General features: G+C 37.2%; 2 protein-coding genes across 7 annotated transcripts in view; one reads left to right on the top strand and one right to left on the bottom strand.

Annotated features, from left to right (window-relative positions):
* The window catches only part of Ten-a (Teneurin-a transmembrane protein), a 466,667-nt gene that overhangs the window by 24,132 nt on the left and 416,160 nt on the right, over positions 1–26,375 (top strand). Inside the window, exon 2 of one of the 6 annotated variants that reach the window (XM_083036188.1) lies at positions 6,855–7,028. The exons of the other annotated variants lie outside the window; for them this stretch is intronic. The gene's annotated coding sequence lies outside the window, so the exon portion shown is untranslated. The remainder of the gene's footprint in view (positions 1–6,854; positions 7,029–26,375) is intronic. 6 annotated transcript variants of the gene reach the window in all.
* The window catches only part of LOC145935111 (uncharacterized), a 194,950-nt gene that overhangs the window by 22,201 nt on the left and 146,374 nt on the right, over positions 1–26,375 (bottom strand). The gene's annotated exons all lie outside the window — the stretch shown is intronic.

The following is a 26,375-nucleotide window of genomic DNA, read 5'->3' as shown; positions in this document are numbered from 1 at the left end:
ATCGTGTCGGGGTCTAGCCGCTGCTTCGCCTTGATAGCGTCACGAGATGCTATTGTCATTGCGCAAAGATGTCGTGATTTTTACGTCGAAAATCCGAATAAAGGAAAGTCGCTTGTATATAGCCTCAGTCGCGAGTATTCGCGCATCGGAGAGCTCTCCAAAGATGCACAATATGTGCGCATACATACATATACGTACGTGACTTATATTTGTGCTCACACACGGTCCACATACATCCGGAGTTTGTTAGGCCAGAGTGTCGGACGAGAGATGCGGAGAGTATCTCGGAAAGAGGAAAGAAGAAAAGGGAAACCTGCTACCCATCATCTCGAAATGATTCGCGGCTGCCTGCGCAGTTGCATTCATACGCCCGGCAGTTCCCATTACGACGGCTATTAATAAGTGTAGAGTGCACCGCGGCTCCCCCGTGAAGAAGATTCTGTTACAGGATAGTTTTCCTTTGTTCCGAAGATAATTGTCTCTCATTGCTCGATGCAAATCAAGCACGTTACAAAGTTTTTTGCCATCCGTTATCCATATAATCCTCTCTCTCCCAGGATATATTCTCTCTTTCGAACCGCTATCTAAGGCGCGCGAGAAGATGTTTATTTATCGAGCTCGCAAAGAAGAAATAGCTCTCTTCTCTCGCACACTTTCTCGGCGATAAACCGAGGAAGCTTAATTGCGGGGTATTTAGCGGGAATACAGAATCGTCGCGTTGCTACTGCAAAAATATAGAATTGTCAATTCAACAGTGATTGTTTCAAACTAACGAGTTAAATTGCGGTTTTATCAGTCCTTCGCATCTGTAGGAGGATTACGTCTCCCGCGCTTAATTTTCATTTCTGCTCTCGAGGAAAGTTAAAATTTATCCACGGTACCCATGCCGTTCAGATTCCTCGATCGATAAAGCTCATCCTCCTGGAAGCTATGGCGAAACTTTCAGATATCGCGCAACGCCTATATTCGAAGATTTTCATCGAACATAGTTGCGGATATATTAAGCTCATTCGTTGCGGAAGCTTAATATACACTCCAATCCACACGATTTTATTAAAATATAAATATACGTAGCAGTTGTGCAGTTTTAATTTCCGCAGTCAGATGCAGTGCAATATGAATAAACAAAATATATATAAGATCAAATTTTAAACAATATGATTTTTTCTAAATAATATTATGGAAGATTTTTGATCATTACTCGAACAGATTACAGACATGGCAATCAAAAATATTTAATAATTCCGTGGAGAAAAGCATTTTTTTTGTTGAAAAGGCTGTTGTTTTACAACAACTCAACTCTTTTTTCAATTATTATTTTTATATAATCAGGCAATTATCTTATTTAGATACTATATGTTTGAGGAATGCGTGGATTCAATTTCTTCAGCAGTTTTCAATTTGTTAGAAATGGAATAATTTACAATAGTAATTAAGAGAGACAAGTCAGAGTGATCAAACTACATCACACATACAACTATAATTATACAACTATAATGGAAATATTTTGATTTATATTTTCGTCCTGTCATCAGCTGTTCCTCTATGGAGATGTTTGAGTTTTCATATATTACCTAAACCACTTCGCAGGCTACGTTCAGTCGCAAATATGTGGCTCGTTAGTTTAGGTTAGTTCTTTTTTCTTTCGTATAAAGCACACGATGGGTAAAAAATTAATTATTACTTACGACTAATGCGTCCATGAAGAGCCACGGCTTTAATGCATACGTTAACAAAGCGGAAAATTCATCTTACTTTATATGGTGGTATTACTGCTTATGGTAGAGAGAGCTATAGAATGTATAATGAGAAGAATGTATAAAGACGAAAATAGAGAATGCAAGGTGTTTTCTTTTTTAATAATAATCTCTAAGATGATAATAAATGATGTTTTCTTAATAAAATTTATTAACAATCTTAATCTCGGTACGGAACAGCGAAATAACATTTATCTTCTCCGTAACAACTACAACAATTAAAATTGATAATATCGTTCAGCATTGCTAATATATTTTCAGAAATACTTTGCATAACGGATTTTAATCACGCAATTAAGATAAAACATTTTATTAAATGTATAAAATACCGTAACCAAATTTTAATTAATCTTGAATCAGGATTTTCCCTTTTCGCATTAACCTGCTCGGCACCCAATTAAGAAATCGTACTACCCAGATTCATGTTTTTGTGGAACACTTAGCAAGTTCAACAATTTTAAACCTTTCGCCGAGAATCGCAAGGAATTCGCAGCGAAACTAAGCACGCGGCAGCAGGTTTAGTTTATTCGTCAGGAGGAGGGCCATTGGCTGAGAGGGAAGCGCGGAGATTGATGGCGTAGCCAGTCATGTGGTTCTAATTTGCCCTCTATTACCTCGCCATAAATTTCACCGACAAAAAAGGCCGCCGCGATATCGTTATGGCGTGTGCCGCGATCTTACGCCCGACATAAAGGATGTCGGTGAAAAATTACGGAGGAAAAAGAAAGATGGCAGAGTGTTGGAATACAGGGCGGAGAAAATGTGTTTGAGGATGACCATTCGTACATATAATTATCGGGAATGTAATAAAAGACGCGAGATATATATTTCTTGAAGATTTTTATAATACCATCCAAACAATGAGAGTACACGTGGCTTTGTTTTTTTTTTCTTGTCTGCATTTTAATATCCTCCTAGTTATTGATTTTACCTTGACCCATTAAGCTATATGTCGTTTTTTATTTAATACAAAAATAACTTCTATTCCGCACGTGCGAAAGAGAAAGAAAATTAAGTCATGCACTTGATCAATGTTGATCCTGACTGTATATATATTTTTAGAAAACAATCAATATTTTTGCATCAATATTTAGAATTTATCTGATTATATATACTGAACTTTTATTATCCTGAATATATCAATTTCACTCATAAATAGAAAAAAACTAATATTTTAATTTTTACAAATAGATAATGTATGTGTTTTTTTTCGTGAGCGAAACACAATAATTACTTGCTGATAATTGTAATATCGAAGCATCTTTCCAGATTGATGAAAATAAAATTTTGACTAAAAGAAATGATATTTTTAATATTTTTAATATTACTAAAAATGTTAAATCTGGAACCATTTATATTACATAAATGTAATTTTAATAGAACTTGTTTGAGCTTGTCTTTCGTGAGCGCTTAATGCTAATAGAGTCTCGAGTTCTGTAAAGTAACAGTTTGACATTTTCTAAGTAGAGTCACGAAGATCAAATCTGTCAACTGCTAACGTCTCGCAAGTACATATTTTCTTCGCAATAAGTGCGATCCATTTGGAATATGTCACTGAAGCATTTCCTTCTTTCGTTTCCTATATTGCACAATTCTAATATTAGTATACATATTAGTATACATTATAATGAATAAAAGCGTATCGCAAGAGCTATTCAAGTTGCAAAAAATTTGCTAAAAATTTTTATGATAAATATGTACGTTTATTTATACACATTTTATGTAATATATTTTAATATTTATATTTTAATATATATATATTTATTTTTCTTTAGTCTACAATTCTTATTTTTTTTTGTTATTAATGGTAACATGTCATTCATTAAATACATTCATTAGAAATTACAAGAACTTTTTGCACTGCAATAATGTATTGCGATTATTAGTCAAAAAGTTACATTAATCTTCATGTTTGACGACTGTAATAAAAAGTGCTAGATGCCATGACACTAGAATGAAATGTTACGTTGCCGTCTCCGACAGTATTGCAGGAGGAAATCGATAGAATCTTCTGCAACCGTAAACCCAGTCATAAACCATGGAATATTTTTCCTCCCTGAAAAGTGTAGACATCATTCAACTTTGTTCTACTTTCTTACATTATTTATATACGCGCGTCCGTCTTACGGAGGTTATCACTGCGCTACTTAATTAATTGTTGAATATGACCTCTATAGCTGTTTGAAACGCGTATCGTGGATATTTTAAATAATTTTATCGAGTACGTTTAGCAAGTAAGGGATCGAATTTTCCTAGAGTTTGCTGTGAGGGCATTTCTTTGTTGATTCCACCAATTCTTCTCCGAATTCTCCACGCTTTATCCTCGCTTCGGTCAGACGACCTCCCCTTTACACCGTTCTACTTCTACCCTCATGGTTAACCTCACGTTCACCTCAGGTTAAGGGTGAGAAAAAACACGAGTTGGTCAGCATGAGAGGTAACACCGAAGGGAATATCCTTGGGTCATTGGGGTGGTCTGAGGGTGGAAAGAAGCCAAGTGGAAATTACTGCGACGCAAACTCGCTTATAGGACAGGTTAAAGATTTTTTATAACACCTCTGTGTATGACCTGAGATTTTCAGGCGTGACGCTAACAAGCCGCAATAAATTCAATGTTCGTTTCTGTTAAAAAAGGATATTATATCGGTTACGCGAAAATGCCCAGATTTATATCTTCAATTATATTTTCTACCTAAATTCGTTTCATATAAATTTAACTTCGATTTCCTCTGCGCCTCGTTGAATTTTAGCCCGCTGAAATTTCTATATATAGACGTGCTTTTCCGTTGTGCAATAAATGCGAGTGTTCCGACATCAGGACGAAATATATGCATTTTCTACTTTTATTAAATTCGCGGTCCTTAATTCTCTTATTGCACGGATGTGCGACATTTCGGAGCGCAGTGATGACTAGACTGTCTGGAACGGCCAATAAAAAAAGACTGTTGACCGACTAACGGCTGCATATTTCAACGAGGAAGCATGCATTTGCTCGGAAATATAGGTTAAACGTCGAGCTGTCCAACAGGAAGCGTACTGCGTTAGAAGAATGTTTAAAACAGCGAATTGCATGCTCGGTTAATTTACTTTTAACCGCAAGAGGTGATGAAGAATGCAAAACCAAATCACGCTAATATCCGGTACAGACTTACTATATTAATATATTCATATATTTATTGTGCTGACAAAATGTGAATTCTGTAATCAATTTCAGTGAAAACGAATTTATAAATAATAAATAATAAAAAATATTGTTGTATCCTATTTTTCCGTTGATATTCAAATAAATAAAAGAGAAACATATTATATTTTATTATAATGTATATATGTTCTTTTTTATTAAATATTTTATAAGATAATATTATGGAAATTTTATGTCATACACACAATCTCTCTAACAAACTAATATTATTGGCTACATTGTTTTTATTTAGAAAATAAACAATCACGTATAAAAAAAATTTTTATTAATCTCAGAACATTCGATAAATAATTTCTTCTAACTTAGCAAAATAAACTTGTGAGATCGCAAGTGAATTCTCGGCAAATACAGCTTTTCTCTGTCGACGCGGCAACGAAGTTAAACGAGATTCCTTCGCGCTTTATCTAGTCGCAAAAGAAAAGTATCTCGCAAGCCACGACCATAGAGTATTTATTCAGAATTAGTTGGAGAATTCAGTGATGGACTTACGGACCATTCGCTTCGAAAGAAACAAAAGCCAAGAGCTAAAGCAAAAAAAGAAAACAGAGACAGATTTTTCATAAAGTGCACGATATTCATTTTAAGGGAAAAATTAAAGTCCTCTCTAACGTGCGTTTCACGATTACCGTTTATTATGTTGTATTTCTACATTCTCGTTACGAAGTAGCAGGTGAAGTTGTAAGTAGCCTGCCAGCGACCGATGCAGCTTCTTTCCCGACACTTCAGAGCCATTATACACCCAGGCACTCCTTCCTGTCTTTTCATTCTGTTACCTCCTCGTAACTGACAGATTAATTATGTGTCCTGGCACAAGTCATAACCTACAGTTGGGACGATACATACTGTTACGGCGAAGACGCGAAACTTTGTACGTCTACGCTCAGGAAGACGAAACACAGTCGACTCCAACGGTTGCACGTGGCTCGTGTAATTTCTTGTGCAGTTAGTGGAATCGTACACCAGCGCATCGCACATCCATATAATTAGACGCTGACAACGGAGAAGTTTATTTGTTTATATTAATTAGCATTAATTTAAAAAATGCTTCCAGCTTTGCGTGCTTCATATTCTAAATTCTAAATATTCTAACATATATTCGTGTAATCGATGAAATTAATTAGATGTTATTAGCCTTGGCATAATTTTCATGTTTTTATCTTACGATCAATTAGTGTCATCTGATTGATTTGAACAAGTTTTACGTAATTTTATATATTATTATGTATTAATTTACATAGTTTTACGTAAGATTCAAATATATAGAGAGATCGTCTGTTGAGAGGAATCAAATACATCATTCTGTAGAAAATTAATTTATTGATTTATTTATTTCTTGACATTCATTAGTTTCAGAAAAAGTAAGTTCGCAAACAGGATATTTGTTACTTCTAATCCTCGCTATAATACATAAAACTGCTTTAAACAGGAAATGCTTTCTTATTATTGAAGGAAAAATTCTAAGAACTTTTTCCATTTCATTGTATCATTCATATAGCATTATATAATCCCTATGTACAATGCTTGTTACCTTGATACTTATATCGGATGGAAAACTTGCTGAACAAAACTCAAACTTTTTAAAAGAAAAGTCGATTTACCTTTATCATCTCTTCCAGCGATGTGTTACAATCGCTTCTTATTGAATATTTAAAATAACGTAAGCTACTTAATATGCGTTGATGAAGCCGTAGAAACATACTGCGTTGTAGGATGCTTTCAGAACAATTTTTACAAACATTTTTTCGCAATTGCGTTTTCTTGTCTTCTATAAGAATAAGAAAATATTATATGTACAAAAATACATCTGCATTTTGTCTATTAAAAAAATGATTTTATTTTAATATTCTTAAAATAAAGAGAAAGAATATTCAAAAATATTTTTTCTTTAATTTCAGGTAAGTTTCCAGATAATCCGAAAATGAAGTCATTTACATCGGCGACAGAGTTGCATCGAAGATAAAGTTCCGAAGTTTCGAAATGATAAAGGATAAGTGCAAAAGATAAGAATTCCGTCGACGGCGAGGATACTTCGCGGGAATCCTTTCGGTTATATCTCTATTCGACACAGAGTAAGTTTAAGTTACGCAACAATTTACTTAAAACTTAACCGGGAACTTAAATATAAACTTTATTTTTCTTAAATAGAACGGAAAATTAGATTTTAGATAAAAAAGAAAAAAAAAAAGAAAATTTCGTTTCCTAGTCTTACCGTACAGTTCGCGCAGGATCATACGCTCTACCGGAGGTATATAAACGGTATACGTTATTTGTGCATTCCGTAAATCACGATCGTATTATTGGATACTTACATCGATCGGATATCTCGCGCCAACGACGCATTCGAAAATAAAAGCCCAACTACTAGTCTACGGAATTTCTTTGAGAATTCCGGCATGCCGGGAGCGGATCTCGCATTCCACGTGCAACAAGAAAATTCGAAGCTCGCGTTCGACTGGAAAGACATCGCGCACGTTTGCCAATTATTGTACGTTAACGTGGATCACGACGCAATTACGGCACTGTCGTCGTCGTCGACGAACCCTTAAGCGAGGATAAAAGCGAACTCTCTTTCCCTCGTTCGTTGGCTCGTATTCGTCGGCGACGAGAAATCACGTTACGCCGCGCGGTTTCTTTATTTAAAACCGACCGTGGCGCGCTTGGGCGTGGACTTGATTCACTTACCATTATACCGAGCCGTTGGAGGCCGAGGGCGACTACAAAACTGTCACACTTTGCCGCCACGGAAGGAAGTAGTTACGTTTTATACCCGGAGCAATAATCGTTCCCACACTCTATGGCTTCGCCAGGGTTGTCCCTGTCTGAGGCGTCCACCTGTATATATTCGGGCGCGTCTATACACATGCGAGTAGGCCGAGTCTCTGGCTCGAAAAGTGCATCCACCGAAATCCTACATTAACATAATCTTCGCATGCAAGGTGATGTCGTTAACTTTTAAATTGGCCGTGCATTTTGGATTCTTCCGCGCGCGCGTTATCTGACTGAAATTTAGCTACGTACGTGAGGGGAAAAAAAGGGTAACGCGCTAGAGCCTCGTTTCGAGGATCGTTTTGAGAATCTGCCTACGTCGTTGCGACGTGGCGTGCCACGATTAGCGGTATATTTAGGAATCATCTCATCTCGCATGCGATTACGTCAACTGCAGATACATGTATTATGTTACTGCGAATTCTCATTGCGCGTACATGGATCCTCATTTCGAAAACAATATAATATATAATTTATTATTAATAAAATGATGAAAACACGGCAACAAAATAATCAGTTTTAATATTAACACATATAAACAATATTTATACTTGGCCGCCGATATTTTATCGAATTATTAATTGTTGTGTAAAAATTAATGATATCGCGCGATATTATTCCACTGACATGATGAACGCATCAAAGTAGGCTATTCAAACAACAGCCGCGTTTACACAGTCTACTCGAAACGTTATTTCCGAACATTAAAGTCACGTGTTGTTACCATTAGATCGCCATGTGTGCGCGTCCATTGAATATTACTTATTAAAGCGGATATTTTTCACCGTTCAAAATCCGATTCGCCAATTTTTTTTTTTTTTTAATTTCGCCACATGATTAATGACCGTACTCCCATTATCAACGAACACGATGCTCGTTTCCGGGCATCAGAACCAACATAAGTACCTTAACGCCCTGACGGGATAACTCGTTCTGCCGGGATAATGCCGGGGGAACCGTACTCGCTAACGAACATTCATCCCAATATCCATGTACCGGGCCAAACATTGGCAATTAATTCTAACCGTGCGCCACGAATGCGCAGTATCTGTCCACTATCAGTTTGCAGCTCCGGGGAGTACGTGTATGTGACAGCCGAGCCCATTTCCCTGCCGTTTCTCTGTCCTTCCCATACTCTCTATCATCCACGTACCAATCTATCCGCCCACCATCAAACACCGCGCGAATCTCCTTCTATAGGCTGTATCGGTTCAAACTGTTGACTCTCAAGGCTCATTTTCCGCCAGTTTATCAAGTTTTTCAGACTCGGTAGAAAGACCAGCAAGATAGGAACGCGAGAACATAATGATAACATACATACATATACGAAGGGCTGCAACTATCAAACTATGTATCTTGATAAATTAATTTTTTCTTCACCGGCGTTTCCTTCGTTATTCTCAGAGCTTCTTCTTTAGGTCTGGCCAAAAATGCTTCTTCCAACACCCATACCAAGTATGTATTACGACCGACAGCAATTCGGGGAGTTAATGATCTACCTGCAGTGGCTTCCCTGGAATGCGCTAGTATAACGCCGCGCCGGAGGATCCTTAATCCGCATCTTAGACCGCGTTTGTAACTATTCATGCGTCTAAATTGTAATTTGGCTCCTCCGAGAATCGCGCTGATGCGCCGCATTCTTGCTCCTTTTCGCGCGAGTCGCGTCTCGCGAAGTGCAACGACCGAGATGAGCGAACGGCAAAATAATTTCACGAGAAGAGCGAAGAGCGAGCGAGATTCTCCCCGTAGATTTTCGATATCGGCTACCCGAGGTTCAAGGCGTATGCAAAAATGTCATGCATTGCACGGAACCAACAAATCGATACGGCGCAACGGTACGTTCGGAGTGCGACAATACAGTAAGATTAATGGATAAGTAATTGCGCCGGATTTGGTGCAGTAAATTACTTGAACCGTAATTTCGTAGAAATCTAAAGAATTTGTGGAAATTACCGTAAAATGGAGATGGAATAGATACAAAAAAGGGAGAAAAAAAAGTTGATTAAGAATATAGTAACCAGAATGATATACGTATAGTTGGATCATTTATGCTATCCATACTTTCTGTACTTTAATGTAGAAGAATTTCAAAGTAGGCAAAAGATATCCCCGTACATATATATAAAAGCTGCCGCAATATATCCTATGGTACCCAATGAGATCGTTGGTTACACGGACTTTCATAGCCTGTGTATACATTTACGATACTACACTCTATCGCCTATCACACACGTCTGCGTTGTTCGGCTTTTCTGAACGTGCTACTTCAAGCTGGAGGGTACTTTTATCGATAGCTGTGTAGCCATCCACATGCGGGGTTTATGTATTAATATATTTTGTTTGCTTTTATGGTCCTTTCGAGTTAATTTTGTATATATATATATTTTTACCTCTTTCATAATATTAATTTATAAAGTTATTAAAAAAAATAATTTAATAAATTAAAAATATATTGAAAATTCTATCTCTCGTCTTGTCTAATCTTTATTATCTTATGCATTTTTAACATCTTCGATGAAAATAGAGATATATATTCTGTACAACATTTGATTCAAACATAAGACCTTCGCGTAGCAAATGTTATCTTAATAAACTGGTCGTATATATCAATCATCTTTGCTAAGTTTATTTTTTGAAGTAATTTCAAAGAATAACATTGAGTATAGACGGCGATATGAGCTTTGTAATTCTATACTTGTACGTCTATACTTGGTGCAGTATGATGTCGATACGTCGATGGCAAATATCACCGTGCAGCATCACCGCCGACGTTTCTGTGGAAATCTCTCTTTCTCTCTTTCTCTGTTCATCGACAAGAGAGCGATGATCCGAGAATACCACGGTACTTGAACGATTCAAGTGGCCATAGTGATATTATTCTCTGTCGATGTTAGATGGATTCTGCGCCTTTTCGCAGCAGCAATTCTGAGTACCAGTCTTCGAGAGGTAAGAAGAATACCTAACATTCTCGGGAAGCAGACGTTGGAAAAGACTCTCAGCGTTTTTTTCGAAGATCCGCAATATTCAACCGTGATAAAAATGGAATAGTATTTGATGTAAGTTCACGAAATGTGTTCTTGGCACAGTTTTTTGTTTTTTTTTTTTGTAAAATATATTTTTACATTCTTGGTTCTCTTTAAATATTTATGAGTATCGTATGGCTGTAGCGAGGAGACATGCCATATACATTGAAATTTATAATCCAACATATCCTTTTACTTCCTTCCTAAGCCATAGTTATGACGGATCTGTCGTGTCTTGTGCAGATCTCGAAGGTAGAAATTGCACGGTTGAGATTCAATTAAATTCCTAGCATGCCCAATAATTTCTCCAACTAGATGACATGGTTTATTAAGCTACTTGGCTGAAAATTAATCGCTCTTCCCTATTCACCTTTCGAAAGTTATTATTCCTCGTATGAACAACCTCGTAAAATTGTTGGCATTTATTATTCATGATAAGCTATTTGGCTCGATATAAAATATTGATATCAGATAAAGTCGTATCATTAACGTTATTTTGATATTATATATATAATATTGTTGTATTAAACATATTATATATGTACACTAAAATGCAGCGCAATACTAATTTCTACTAAGCATTTTCTCGAAAATGGTACAATCATGTTACCTAAATACGATTTAATCTTGATGCGGCATCATATCGGCATAATGTAATCTAAACTATACGAACAACTCTATCTTACCGATCTTATCTTGCAGTAAATTTCAGCAAGCTGTACCATAGGACATAAGTATTAATCCTAGCAAAATGGCGAAGCCGAAGAGGGAGTTGGAAAGAGCGATGTAGGCGGAAGCTGCCGAGATGGCGGATAAATTTCCTGAACAGGAGATTACCCCAATACCAGTTTCCAGTTTTCCTGCTATTATAGGTAACGTTATCTCACCCGTCTCAGAACGTTGCGATAGCGACTGGCAATGCAGTTATCCATTTTTGAAGTATCCTTTATTTCCCTTGTATTTATGTTTCTGCACAATACACAATCTCACATCAATCCTGTATCATTTTTCGGATAATAAAATTCAATATATGTCGAGGTACATCGAGAATAGATAAATTTATTGAAGACAATATTGTGCGAACCTGTTAAAAAAAAACAATCGTTGATTTAGATCTTGTTTGATAAAAGTAAATTGATATATATGCATAGTACTAGACTTATATTTTGTTTATTCTTGTCGCGAGCTATGGTGTAAATTCCTAGTATATTCAGGTCGTAGAATGTAGAATATAACGAGATGGAGGTTATTGAAATATACGGTTAGTTCTATTGACGAGTTGTGCTTACAACATAGTACAAACTATATAGGAACAAATTTTTGTTCGATATTCCATGTAAAGAAATCACATTCAAAGCTATGTTAGCGGAGCCGGTACTTTTGTTAGGCGAGTGACAGTATTTGAGATCTTCAGTGTCAGTGCCAAATACGCTCGAGAAAATTTTTACCCCCGAATTTTGTCGGAAATTTTGTACACTCTACGTGTGTGATATATATCAACAAAATATATCTTCTCTAACTTGACATATATATGATGGATAAAAAATACGAGTTTTATTTTTATCATTTTTGTTTGTAAAATAACAAAAAGATATACTAGATTAACATCAACGTCAGTAAGAGAGTTAAACTGTCTGTTATTATAAATCTGTGATCAAATATAGTTACTTGAGAACTCTAAATAAAAATTGCGGAAGTGTGCCGAGCAGAAAATTTTTGCATTTGAAAGGGGAATCGAATCTGCAAAGGAAAGGAATCCTTCTTTATGCTCCATTATAATATATATTCGGACGTAGGAGAGGAAACGTATGTCCTCCCATGGGCTCTGCGAAAATTGCACCCGGATCTTGGGACGGAAACGCACGACATTTGCATCTTCCTCCGTTCCGTATAGGTATTGCTCATGAATATAGACAGATATGATCCTGTGTTTGAATGCTGTGGTGTGAGGAAGCTCGGACCGAAGCCAATTGAGCCTTTTGAGCTGAAAGCCGATATGTCCAGTAGGTAGCAGAGAAGTTGGGGTTAGTGGAGAAGCGTTATTGAAACGATTACTGAGAATACTCATTTGAAGTGATTCTCTTATAAAAGAAATAAATGTTATTCTGATATACTTTTTTAAGATGTCTAAGAAAATTATGAAAAATTAATAATAATCAATCAATTTTCTATTCAAAATTCGTCCAGTGAAAAAAGTTGCGTATTCTTTATCCGCTCACATTGCTGTATAAATTTCTTCTAATGACAATAATTAATTAATCGCATACATACATGAAAAAGGGAAAGCATTTTATTCGCGAGTAAAAAAATAAATACACTCGCATTATTTCTACGTCTTTCTCAAAATAGAAATAATCTGAAAATAAATATTAAAGAGAAATATAAAAAATAAATATTATATTAGCAATACGATTTATCTTTCTTTTACGTGAAAAATTAATGGCACTTGTTCAGACTACGTCTCGAAGAATAAACTGCGTCTGTATTGAGAGGAGCTTTTGCTCTCGACACTCAGCAATTATATGCACGTACTCGACGTTGGTAACGTACAATGGAAGTCGCGCAAGGAGAATGAGGGTGCCACCGAATATTACGAAAACGCGACCGCCATTTCACGTAATTCCATTTGAGACGCTCGAGGTGACGGAGTCGCTTGAATGCATACGAGGGTGCAGAGTGCAAGGACGGTGACAAGAAGTGCCTGGGGTGAAGTGAGCAAGTGCAACCTGGGGACACCGTCTGCAGCCCGCGGAAGAGAACCTAATTGTAACAAATAGCTGCCTTTATCTGCGGCTGCTGCATCACGAACTTTTGCTACGACGCCGCGATTTAGTATCTCTACATCTTCTATCATTCAACTTTGTTTTTCTTAAAGCACGATTAATTAATAAATTCGAATAAACTCTGAATATTACTTTTATTTTTAATATAACTGTTATATTTTAATATTTTTTCTCACACGCATTACACATATATGTATATATATATATATATATGCACAGAGCTATTTAATAAAGCACTATGTTGCAAATTCTGCTTTAACAACGAGATATTTTATTTTAATGCGCTCATGTGAAAGTGCTGAGAGCGTTTCAAAATACATGCAAAATGACATTTTGAAACATGGTGTATTAATTTTAACATGACAGTTTAAATGTCGTAAATATATGTATCACACTTTTTTAATTTGAATATCTTCAAACGCACAGATGCAATCTTGTATTTTGTATTAATCGTAATATGCTAACAGATTCTGTTTAACCTCTCATTTATATCTAGATTATTTCGTAACTTAATGTTATAAGTAAGACCGATATACAAAACTTACAGCGAAGACTTTCAACATCCGCTATCTCGACGTTTTCCTCGACCAATGTGCCTCAAGCCAAGACTTTGATTTAACTTTCATTTACCTCGAGGTTTCTCGCAGAAAATATAATTATAGTGTCTTAAAGCGCGGAAGCACTCTCGTGTGACCGTAGTGGTTTCCAAAATGAACGTACTCCTTTGTTGAAAGATGTATAAATATATTACGTTGGCAATCTTGTAAAAAAATCCTAAAATATAGCGCCAACATTTTTGGATTTACTTGGCATTGGAATAATTTTAAACGTCACATTATCAGTGATAAATTTTAACTGAGAGTTGCGCTGTGTTTATCAAGTGAAACATTTTAATTATAATATTGCGACTAAAGTGCTGCAGCTATTATGGTATTACTTTACGCATCACGGAAAATTAATAACGCTTCGAGAAGCAAGGAAGTTTTACGGTAGAACAAGCACCGCACCTTCCGCCGCAATTTCGTAGACAGCATCGTGATGTCTTGTTCACGGGCGTGTGTTTCGTGCACAGGTCGTCTTACCTCGGTAAATATGTAACGAGAACATGCTCTTCCCCTCGAAGTTGGCAAATATTAGGCGACGTTCAACGATCGACAATCAGTGACTTTTTAAGCCGATGCGACGAGAGAGAACAGAAAGTTTTGCAACTTCTCGCAGCATACTGCCCGTCTTACTCTCTCCTTTATTACGTCCCTTCGGATGAATACCAGATGCGGTTAGAACTTTCAGGTAGTGCACGAAGCGACTTCAAGACTATAATTGCTTTGTTCGATCTAACTTTCGTTTCCTGCCAACAGAAGAGCTAGTCTGGCTTTTACACTTTCATGCGCTATAAGTGCGTTTCCGATTACGCCATCTAATGGATTATTATTGTCGACTTCCTATCGTGTGAAATTTATTAAAATTTCAGTGAAACAATTTAGTTGCAATCTACTTTGTTTAATTTCTGTACAGGAATAATTGACTCGAATAAAATATTGAAAGCAGTACAACAATGATATTCGAAATATGTATTAAATCAGAATCGTAGTTCATAAATCTAAATTTAAATATATATACAAGATTTCTTTTTATTAAAAAAAAAAAAAAAAAAACAAGATTGCGCCATTACGTTAAAAACGGCTAGTCGTACGAATTTATTTTCCCGTTCGATTTTCACAGGAATCGTATCGATGCTCTAATGTATACTCGCATATACATTTATTCAGTTTGAAATCAATGCGGTGTTTCTACCACGGGCCATTTCGCCGCTCGTCGAAACTTTTCAGACACCGCTGCGTATTTCTAAGCAACTGGCCGCCCCTTATTTATTGCTCGAAAAGTACTTTGATCCTATATAGCGCTGATTCTAGTCGACCTTTTATGAGGCTTGTAAAACTTTGAAAAACTTACCGCGGAAGTCATATTTCCCAAATTACTCTCTCTTAAAAACGAAATGAGCGTTCATTGTGAAAACAGCGGAAGGATGAAAAGCTTTGTAGATGCGATTCGCGGAGAAGAAATAAAGTGCCAGCCGAAAACCGAGTTTTTCGAATTTATTCGTTACTTAGCAAGAATTCATAAAAAAGCTGATTCATGTGAATTCATGTGAATTTAAATATATGTATCTCGTACGTTCCATGCATATATATTGAAATTTACCCCAACAAAAATTTTGCTGATCCTGATAATAACACTATAAATCTAATCTTGTGTAAATTGTAATAACGCTACGCATAGAAAATTATATTAAATCTATAATGTACAAACATAAATCATATAGATCCTGCAAATAAACATTTTTTTAACTGACTGAAATATACATTGTTTATATGTACCTATATAATGTTAACGATAACGATTTTAAAGCATTTTTTAAAGAACGCATAAGTTAATTTCTATCGATGGCGAGCTTTAATCGCGCCATTGCAAATGATACAAAGATATCTTATCGGGAATCGAAACGCAATCATATTGTCACGTGCAGCAACGTGCATAATTAGTTTGCTGGTCTTACATGGTGCGAAGAAGAACGGCGGCGACAAGAGGGAACGTAACGAGAGAACGAAGGGGGACAATGGTTTGACATATCGCGCTGTCATCGCCACGGCGTCGCTCGGACCTGACCGCCGACCTCAGGATAGCGGATCTCCCCTCGTATACTTATCTCCGCCTACGCTCCATGTCCTCGTTTCTTCGTCGAACTTATCACCGCACCGAGTTCAATGAAGCCACCGATATCCCCAAACGAGAAATATGAACGTTTTCACAAAGCGCCGCGTCGTTCACAAGCCCTCCGCAGTGCTATGGTGGTGTTACAACCATCGATCAGTGAGCAAACCTCGGTGAAAGCACTACGGCTCCTTTCGCAGCACTCGAGTTTTCTTTTTGGCGTCAAGTGATGCACTCGCTGCCCCGATATGCCGATAACCGCATGTATACTTATTCTAGTTAGTGTATAATCGGAATAAAATTAGAAGACGGCTTGATGAAGAACGTAAAATATAAAAGAAACGATAACAAAAAATCTGGAATACTATGTATATTTTTAGCATAAATAATACAAATGCACGTTGAATGACGAATACTTCATAATGTGATTGTTTATGAAATTACGTGAAAATATTGACGCGCTTTATCAAAAGTAGTTACGCAATTAGATAAATCAGCGTTTCTCGATATTCTCCCAATAGGTCTGATTGCGGTGAAATTCTCTCGCATTTGCCTAATTGATGTTCCACCGCAGCGAAGTGAGCCTTCGGGCATAATCATCATGCGACTACCCCGAAGGACATTCAAAGTGCAAGTTCCGATCGGTCAAGCAATTTCTGCAAACGGTGATACGCCTCATATTTCTGCGTTCGATGAATACGGACGCGTCCCAGTTCGGTAATATGCATCCCTTGAGATATTAGCATATTATGCGAATATAAGATCGGGGCTTCGGAAAAATGCAAAAATGTTTGGAGCAAGAAGAGAGAACATCAAGAGTTTGCGGGGAAAAAAATTGATTCAAACGCGTATAATATTCCACGTTAAAGTTTTTATTGCATCGCAGGCTTACTGTGCATACCGCTTTTCAAAATGGTCGTAGTTCACGCGATATAAATTGCATCGTCGATAGCTCTCACCCTACGCCCCGGCAAAGTTAATCCAGCGAGGACGAAAAAAATATGTATTTGCAGAGCCAGGCAGATTGCCGGGGAAATGACACCGGATGAATCCAAAAAACAGTTTCGCGCGCTAACTCGACCCAAGATGATATTTTTCCGCCGCACAAAATTGTTGGTTTATTCATTTCCTTCATTATTGAAAACATGACGTTATGCATCGGTTTTGAAAACTGTTTCAAAACTTAAAAATTTCTATGTTAGTGTTATATATTTACGAGGGTGAATTATGCGTCGCTCGTAAAATGTAATTAGTTGATGTGTTTTTATCACGTGTCATACTTATCGCAATTGATTTATTTACTTCTATATGCCTATATATGTGTATTTATTGTACTATTAAAATCGCACACGCGAATATACGTTCATATGAGAAAGGGTATTATCAGACTCTGCATGTTTAACGAGCATGCTTTAATGAATGTTTTTTGATATAGCATCAAGATCCACACAGTAATGCTTCGTTTGTGAAATCCAACTTAATTACATTAAATTTGCATGTGTCGTCGAAAGTTTTAATAAAGAGACCGTAAATTTAATATCGGCAAAATTCGTTCATCTAGATCAGTATTGACGAGCTGTGATGCTCGAATGCTGAAAATAAAAGTAATAATACATGGAGTATATTAGCCAGGTGCACACCATGCCAAACGACTTTTATGTAACTATAGCTATTCATTTATACACTGCTATACAACAATGGAGTCTGCTTTGAAAAGTGATACAATATTTTTACGCGTGCCTGCACAAAAATAATCGGCTTGGACACATTTTCCGAAAAATATTTTATTAACGAAACTTTCTCTCTCTTTTCACAAATATATATGTATATACAAAATACACGCGTGTGTATTTTGTATATACATATATATTTGTGAATATTTTTTTGATAATATATATAATTATATATTTTTGATAATATATATAAAATGTATAAAATGTATATGCATATACAAAATACACGCGTGTGTATTTTGTATATGCATATACATTTTATACATTTTATATATATTATCAAAAAAAGGCATCATCTTATCATATTACAATGTGCGATTTTATCTTGCTCTTGTGTGAATTTGATAAAAAATGTGAAAATAATATATATTAAAATTTAAACACGGTATTGATTACGTTATTTTCATGTGTGCATATACATATACATATATTTATATAAGCTCTTACAGTTTAAAATTTTACAAAATAGACACACATGCAACTATATATTGCTGCTAAGCAAATTTATATTTTGGAAATGATAGGTAATATTTAAGCTCGCTCATAAAATACAATGTTTATTTTATAAGTTTACAAAATTTATCATAGTTGATTGCATCGGAATAGATAGTAGATAAGCCATATCCGTAAGCATAAATAGTATCTGCATTACATAATCAAAGATTTAATGATTTTAATGTACTAATATATTTCATGTTTTTATTATGCAGCGTTGTATACAAGAAAGCGCTGTATTTAAAGTGCAGTTGCGATAAATGAAAATGTATATAATTAAAAGCTTTATGATGCACTTAAATGCAAAGTGAAATTATAATTTACTATCTGACGTCGCGCGCTCTCTTCGTCTTTTTTTTTGCGGAAATTTCTGATTTTTTGCAAAACTTTTCACTACCTCTATTTAATAATTAGGTTCAATAATTAGGTAAGCGAGAAAGCAACTGTATAATTTTTAAGAAAGATCTACGTTTCGTAAAGATTGGACCAATTCTTATAGCGCGATCTATTTCAGTGCTTTGTTATATATAATACAATCTATAAATATATTTTTCCTCTCTCGTCTCTGTAAATAGTATATAACATACAGCAACGCAAAGTAGGAATTCGGTTGCGCTTAAACATAATATATTATATTTAGTTTTGCATAATGAATACAGTTTCGCTACTGTTTCGATTAATCTCAGGCGGATCCTGCGTTCACCGTAAAGCTGAAACACGCTCTCTGTACTCTTGTTTTACGGAAAGTGTTTAAAATGGTTTATCTCATCCTTTGAATGAGGAAATCTTTTCTAAAATTATTCCCCTGCGGGTAAGGGTTCGCATAAGCGTTCGCTGTTCCGTGCAGATGCGGCTGAAGCAGGAAAAAAGGCGAACCTTTGTGCTGGCGGACCCTGTGTGCATCCTGTGGCAATTGGGTCTCCCTATCTAACGGAGAGGATGCGTTATTATGAAAACTTTACGCTTCCTGTTTTCGAGACCGGTAAAAGCCACGAGCACCATTATATGCGCGTTCAATAGGGACCGGGGGTAATTGCGCGAGAGTCTTGCTCAAACAGGAAATTGAGCGGCCGAACGTTATAACATATTTTAGTGCGTCCTAAAAATAACGGACACTCCGATCTGAAGCAGCTGTGCGAGTTTAGCTAATGCGATTTTAAGTTCATTATAAAGCAAGCGGAATACAATGTGGTTAATGCTGTCAGTGTGCGCACAATTGTTCTAGTGTTTATTTTAACTCCTTTAACTTAGTTAACTTCTAGTTGATATATAAAAAAAATAATTTCCTCCGATCGTTAATCAGCTATCAAATGTCGGTGCGCTAAGCAGATCATCCATATTATACGTATTGGAATATTTACAAATGCATTTACGTTCGCAACTTTGTGCTTTAGTTATTTATTATAATAAAAATTCAATAGAAAAACACATGAATAATTAGCAGCGAGGATGAGCATTAACGTAAGTCTGAATTAAAAAGCGCTCATAAATTCAAGCTTACAATATATCAATTTAAACTTGAACGAATTGGGAAATAAATGTATAAATTTTCCATAAAGTTTTCTCTTTTTCTTACGTCACAGGATCAACCTTGTCCTTTGCACGTGCAATTTCGCGGCGCACATCCTACGGGCGACGGTAGGCAAATTGAATTTAATGTTGCAATTACCTTGGTTAGATGTGGACGTTTCCAACTTGCATTGCCTCGCTAACTACACCGGCAAACTGTCTCATGTCACCGTCTTCAGGATTATTGATTTAAACCCGACCCGATGGTAAACGCTGTCACGTATAAGTCTGATGGCGTATACACACGTCTGTATGTGAAAAGCATCACGCACACGAGGAAACCGGACGCGAGAAATATACGTACGCGGGAAATAAAATAAGAGAAAAGAATATTCAAGGCGAGACGCGGGACGCAGTAGTGTAAAGAAACCGGAAACTGCGGGGACTCTCGAGAATAGAGGGAATAAAATATTCGCGCGCGGCAGAGAAGATGGTTCACGGCTCTCGCGGTGTCGAGATAAAGAGACGTTATTGCTTTTTCCGGCAGACTAATACGAACGGAAAAATTGTCGCCCGTACGAGGAAACAGGAAGCAAAATCCGGTAAGAATGGAACGTTACCGCGCGAATTAATGCACGCCTCTACGTACTTTTCGCCTCGTTAAGACCGAAAGTTAATGAGCTTCACGTGACTGATCAAAAAAATTTGTACCTACACGCATCGTTGCGTGCTAAATCGCGCAGATTATATCGTTTATTACATTATATCCGAAAGAATGTAATTAACGTAATTGTTTTGAATTTTAGGGAGTAGCTAATTTTATAGACACTAAACGACTTTGGAATAATAGTCGAGCTTTAAACATGCGCGGTGAGCTCTTTTATCGACATCGACGTACATATATGTACGGATGTGAAATTTTTATAAGCTAATTTTATTTTTCAGCCCCGCAAAACTTATTGCGCGCCCAGCAAGTGTGCATCAGGAAACAGTTTTTAATTAAATATACTTAATCGATTTTTTCATTTAATTTCGAACTTTGTTAGAGAGAAAAACTGAGAATCCCCCGTCGAGGCTAGATATAATCGTCAATTGCGCTCGGAGGAAAGTTAGAGTACGCTGTCTGTTCCAAAGTTAACCCAATGTAAATTAAATTTATCAAGGAAGAAGCGTTTCCGTGTTGCAGACGAGTAAGGATACGGGATCGATTTCTGCGAAAAGTGCACCTAACGTCCCGAGGAGCTCTGCGCGAATCTGGGAAAGGGTTCCGCCGCACATCTCGTAATCACTTACGCGCGGAACTCGTCGTGTTCTTTCGAGTTCCGACGTCTACTTGCAGGATTCATCGCGGTTGAAAGCGGGTAATGCGATGGCTGATAACAACGCGAAGAGTATGATCCCCCCTGTAGCGTTTATTCATATACAACAGCGGGAGCGAGCGATTCATTCGTCGCGAGCGATGCAATCTTGAGTACTATATACACCAAGGGTTGAACGTGTATCGTGCAACGATATCTTTCTCGCAGAGTATATCGAGAGCGGCGAGATTAAATGGGTGGCGATCGATCGGTTTTCAGCAACTAAAGTCTCGCAAGCAAATCTTTATTAGGTTTCTCCTTGACCCGAGACGGAAAGGAGATCTCGAAAGGAGGGTGTGTGCGTTTTTTCCTGGACGATCGTTTAATCTTCTCTTGACGACGAGAAGCGGCTCAAAAATTCAACCACACTTCGTGATTGATTGATCAGAAACGTAAGCTCAGCTTAAAGTTTTAATTTCGTTTTAATTTCAGAATCGTTTACAGAGATTTTAAAGGATTTAGTACAAACTTTTTCCTTTTTTTTTAAAGAGCTACTTCTTCGATCGAATCAGCTCTGCTTCTTCTTGTCATATTGTGTTTTCGCTTAAGCTCTTGTGACTTAAAGCTCGTCGCGTGATTTTCAATTCTATATAATTACGTTAAACGTACACATAGAAACCGCAGTACGTAAACTTGAGAACGCGCTGACGATAATTCATTACGGTATATATAAAGGTGTGTGTAATCGCCTTCGGCTGTCTATTTATCGCGGGACGTACGTAACGTCGAATAGAACTTCAGCGGCGATGTAACTATAGATCTTTCTGATTACCACGTCGAGGCGGAAAATACGAGGGTATAAAATGGACGTTGCCCTCCGCAAAAATCAGATAAGAGGGTACCGCGACTGCTGCCCTACTTCCTCGCGCGCCGCTCGCGCGCAGATGCGGATGCATCTTAAATTTATAACGACGAAACGAACAAGAAGCTGTCAGGTCCACATGCTACGATGGGATTTTATCTCTCGGCGCGCGCGTTTCTAGTCGCTTACCGGCATTACTTTCCTCGCTCGTCGACCGAGTTCGTGCAAACGAGATGTCTATCCGATAAACGACATATAGTCACGAGCAAATGTTAGTGTGAGAAGTGTAGATGCGGGATCTCTAAAAAAAAACTCTTGTACGTAATGTAATTATAGAAATTTGATTTGTCTTCTATATATGTATTTTATCGCGTATTTATTTTGCAAAATTAGAAATGTTCTGCGACATGGTTTATCACGTTAGAATAAGTTTGCATAAAATATTATGATTCTCGATTCTAAATGACGTAGTAATCTGCACCATTGAGCATTCAATAGACGATTGTAACACGATACCACGTAGTACAAGAATGCTGTTACAGACGGAAGCTCACCCTCGCTTGTCCTTTTGTACTTGTGTCACTTTGACACCACATCACAATTGTCTCTGGTTACAATTGTACGAGACTCTGCAGTCAAACGTGACATATCAAATGTAGGCAGATAGACGACCTAGATTTCGACTTCTCTCGTAAGAAACGTAAGTCCTTCAAATTATTCCTTGACCGAATCGGATATTTCTTATGATATATTAAGTGGAATATTGCATTCACGATGATGAATGAATTAAAAAAGTTTTGGAAAAAGTTACAAAAATAAATTCTACCTGATCGATTCCGTGTTCTCATTCTTAAAATAACAAGTATTTGGTGTACTTATAAAACAGTTTCTAGTCCAAGTGTGAATTTTTTAAATTAACTGAATTATTCTAATTGTAAAATGATTTAAATTGCTCCAATTGTGGAAAGCTAAAATCTCCATATATCGAGATTTGAGGATATAAAGGTACACAGTAATCTCTAGAGAATGCGAGGTTTTCTCGATAATTGACTGTCTTCAGTTTCCCCGATTCGTTTCTAAGGCACCTAATTTATTTCCCCTACGTGGTGCTGCGTATATTTTTCGCGCGTACCGTTCCCTCGTCCACGAATCTCGTCGCCAGGGAAAGATATCTCTAGATACGGATTTCGTCTGTAAATCTGATCCGTTCGTACTGGATATCTTCTCGGACAGCAATTTTACGTTTTTCATACGAAATCACGTAAACGATATACTTTAGAACGATATACTTTTTGTGTATTAAAGATTTTTTCAATTATGCTTCATAATCCTCTCTCTCATAGATGAAATAAATTATATAAATATAGAAGATATGCTTTAATTTTTCGGCAATTAAAGAGAAAGAGAAATTATTATGATAGAATTTAAGATACATTTTATAATCTCGCTCAATGAGGAAAAAATTACATTGCATATATATATTTATGAAAAACAGTTATATTTTCAACGACTTTCTATCCAACGTAAACACGAAAGAAATTACAACGATACGTATCTTACAATTTCTATACGAACAACAACGGGCTTATCTTGTTATTGTAAAGCGAGTAATTTACAATATCAAGATTGATGCTAGATGCACTTATATTTATATTTCTCGAGACATTGAGCCTTATAAATTCCTTTTCATTTCCTGTAATATTTCTACGATTCTTGATTGTATTACTCGTTTGCATATCTGTTGACAAAGACGAAACTGCCTTTTTCTCTCTTATATTCTTTTGTTATCGTAAAAATCATCGCGAAAGAATCCTTCGAAAAACTTTTTAACATAATAAAAATTAACAGTATTAATTTTAAAGTACTTAAAACTCAATCATGTAACACGTATGCGAAGATTAACACGCGATCCCTTTTGTGAACGTTCACTGCACGTGCAATATTGCTTCTATAAACTTATATCGTCTTTTATTACATGGTTTACAAACTTTATACTGTTTTATAAACTTACTTGGTTTAAGTTTCCATTCTTCACTTTTCCACTCTAGCTTCCGCGTCAGTTTCTTCGAAAATGACACGTCGGAGTGAGAATCGATTTATATGATCGATTAAGTAATGCAATTATGAGTACTGAGTTTGAAACTCTCCCATTAGACATCAAGAAACTGCTGAAGAAATCAAGTTAAAACTTTACAAGTAACAAGCAACATGGAACTCGCCTCTCCCTTTTTCTTGAAAACCCTTTCTCTGTCTCGAATACGAGCAGAAATCATGTTGCACCATGATAAAGTGGACCGTTCAAGCGAACAGACAACTTCGAAATCGAATATAGCGCCGATCACCTTTCTCGCGTCTCTTTCCTGTATCGCGTAAACGTTTTCGTTGCACACGTATTATGTTCGGCACATTTCGCGCGCATATTATTCGATAGCTAGACAAAACGTTTCCCGTGACAGCCTGAGGGAAGACGGGTGATACCACTGGGACGATCTGCATTTACGAGCAAGAAGAATACGGCGCACAAGACATATACGGTTCAGACGGTTTCCAGTCGCGGTGTATGACGTCTTACAAAATGCAACCAGTAAATTACAGTTCTTACGACAAGTCGCCGTCGTAAACATTCATATCTCGTTTGACATCGGGTGCACAAGGGCAGAGCATCAAGGCTATGATATTTCGATAAAAAAAAGTGTCCCATTACTGTGAAATTTTGCGCATAAGCTTCGTTTGTGCTATCCCGATCGGTTATTTCCATAAAGAGATGTAACATCGCTACGTCAAAAGTTTCGTAATCAGCCGACGGCGCAATGTTAAAGATTGCGACACTTCTCTATCTGCGCTACCTCTCTTCAGCCTTAGGTTCTTTGAGAATCTCCATTTCTTTCATAGCGATAGATGTTCTGCTTCTATATGAAAGCTGCATTTGTGTCGTAACGTCGATGCGAAAGCCGAACACGATGTAACCGATCTAGTGCAACGCGAAATTCCGACCCCTCGTGACCGAAATTCCGACCGAACCAGGTTATTATCGCCGAATGTAAAGCGGAGCAGATACAGAGCATTGTCAAGGAAGCGGCGTGAATGAACGATCTCGTATTGTTACATAAACGTGCATTGTTCGATACCGCCATCAGCTTAGATATCAGTACGTGAAAATCATCTTCCGATCAGCCGGCGATGCACTCGACGATATCCGACTGGCTCCGAAAATCGTACATCTTGCCGTTTGATCGAGCTAATGTCGGATATATAGGCGACGCATGCTGACCGTACGGCAATAAATATCGATAATCGATATTCCACCAGAGGCGATTTGGTTCGGGCTCGCGCAACGCCAGCAAGGTGCGCCGCAAGAGTGCAAGGAGAAGAAAAATCGAAAGAGACGGAAATGAACAAGAGAGAGAGAGAGAGAGAGAGAAAGAGAGGGACGAGAAAGAGAGAGATCTTCAAAAGATGCTTTCAAAACCAGAAGCGGCACTCTCCTTCTGCTTCGTATTAAAAACCTTACGCCCGAAAGGACACTTTCAGCCGCACTGACCGACTGTGAATGGCGAATTTGTGATCTCCTTTGCAAAGGCAATTATGTTACTCCGTCCTCTTCCCAAAGCCGGAGCCGCGATATTCTAACTCTTTTGGTTGTCTTCTCCTTCCGTTCTCCGTTTCTTTCTCTAACTGTTTCTCTATCCACTTTCTTCCGCGTCACACCAGAACTCTTGGACGGTTGGCTTTTACATTTTCAAACTCCTCGCACGGAAAATCGCTCTTACATTCAAATCAAAAGGCCTGGGCCGCCGCTGGAAGTGCTTTACTCTCATCGCGGTTAAAGGTTCGCTACGCGATGGTTTAATCCTAGCTGAACGATGGTTTAATCCAACAGACTTTCTCCTCGCTATTTTACTATCATCATTGTCTGTTTGACGCCATAAACGACGGCAATTCCTTTTGTCGCAATTTTCTCCGTCTATTTTTCTTTCTTGTTTTTTTTTCACCAGCTCGATATCTTTATCCATACATACATGGTAATTGGAGACAAAATTGTACATGTCCGTCGGTTTAAGCTTGGATTTTTATCGTTGCATCCATGGTGTTGCTACAAGGGGAATTGTAAATGCGCCTCGTCATTCTTTAGTTAAAGCGACAGCGCGATGCACAGCATGTCGTTCATAATACAGATACTAATCTTCGTAGTAAGAGACTGGCAAAAAATATTCAAGTTGATGGCGGGACGCATA

This window comes from Prenolepis imparis, unplaced genomic scaffold (assembly GCF_030444845.1).
Source record: "Prenolepis imparis isolate NDT839.2.m4 unplaced genomic scaffold, iyPreImpa1.0 SCAF_4, whole genome shotgun sequence".
Lineage (NCBI taxonomy): Eukaryota > Metazoa > Arthropoda > Insecta > Hymenoptera > Formicidae > Prenolepis > Prenolepis imparis.
This window is presented reverse-complemented; position numbering and strand designations above follow the sequence as displayed.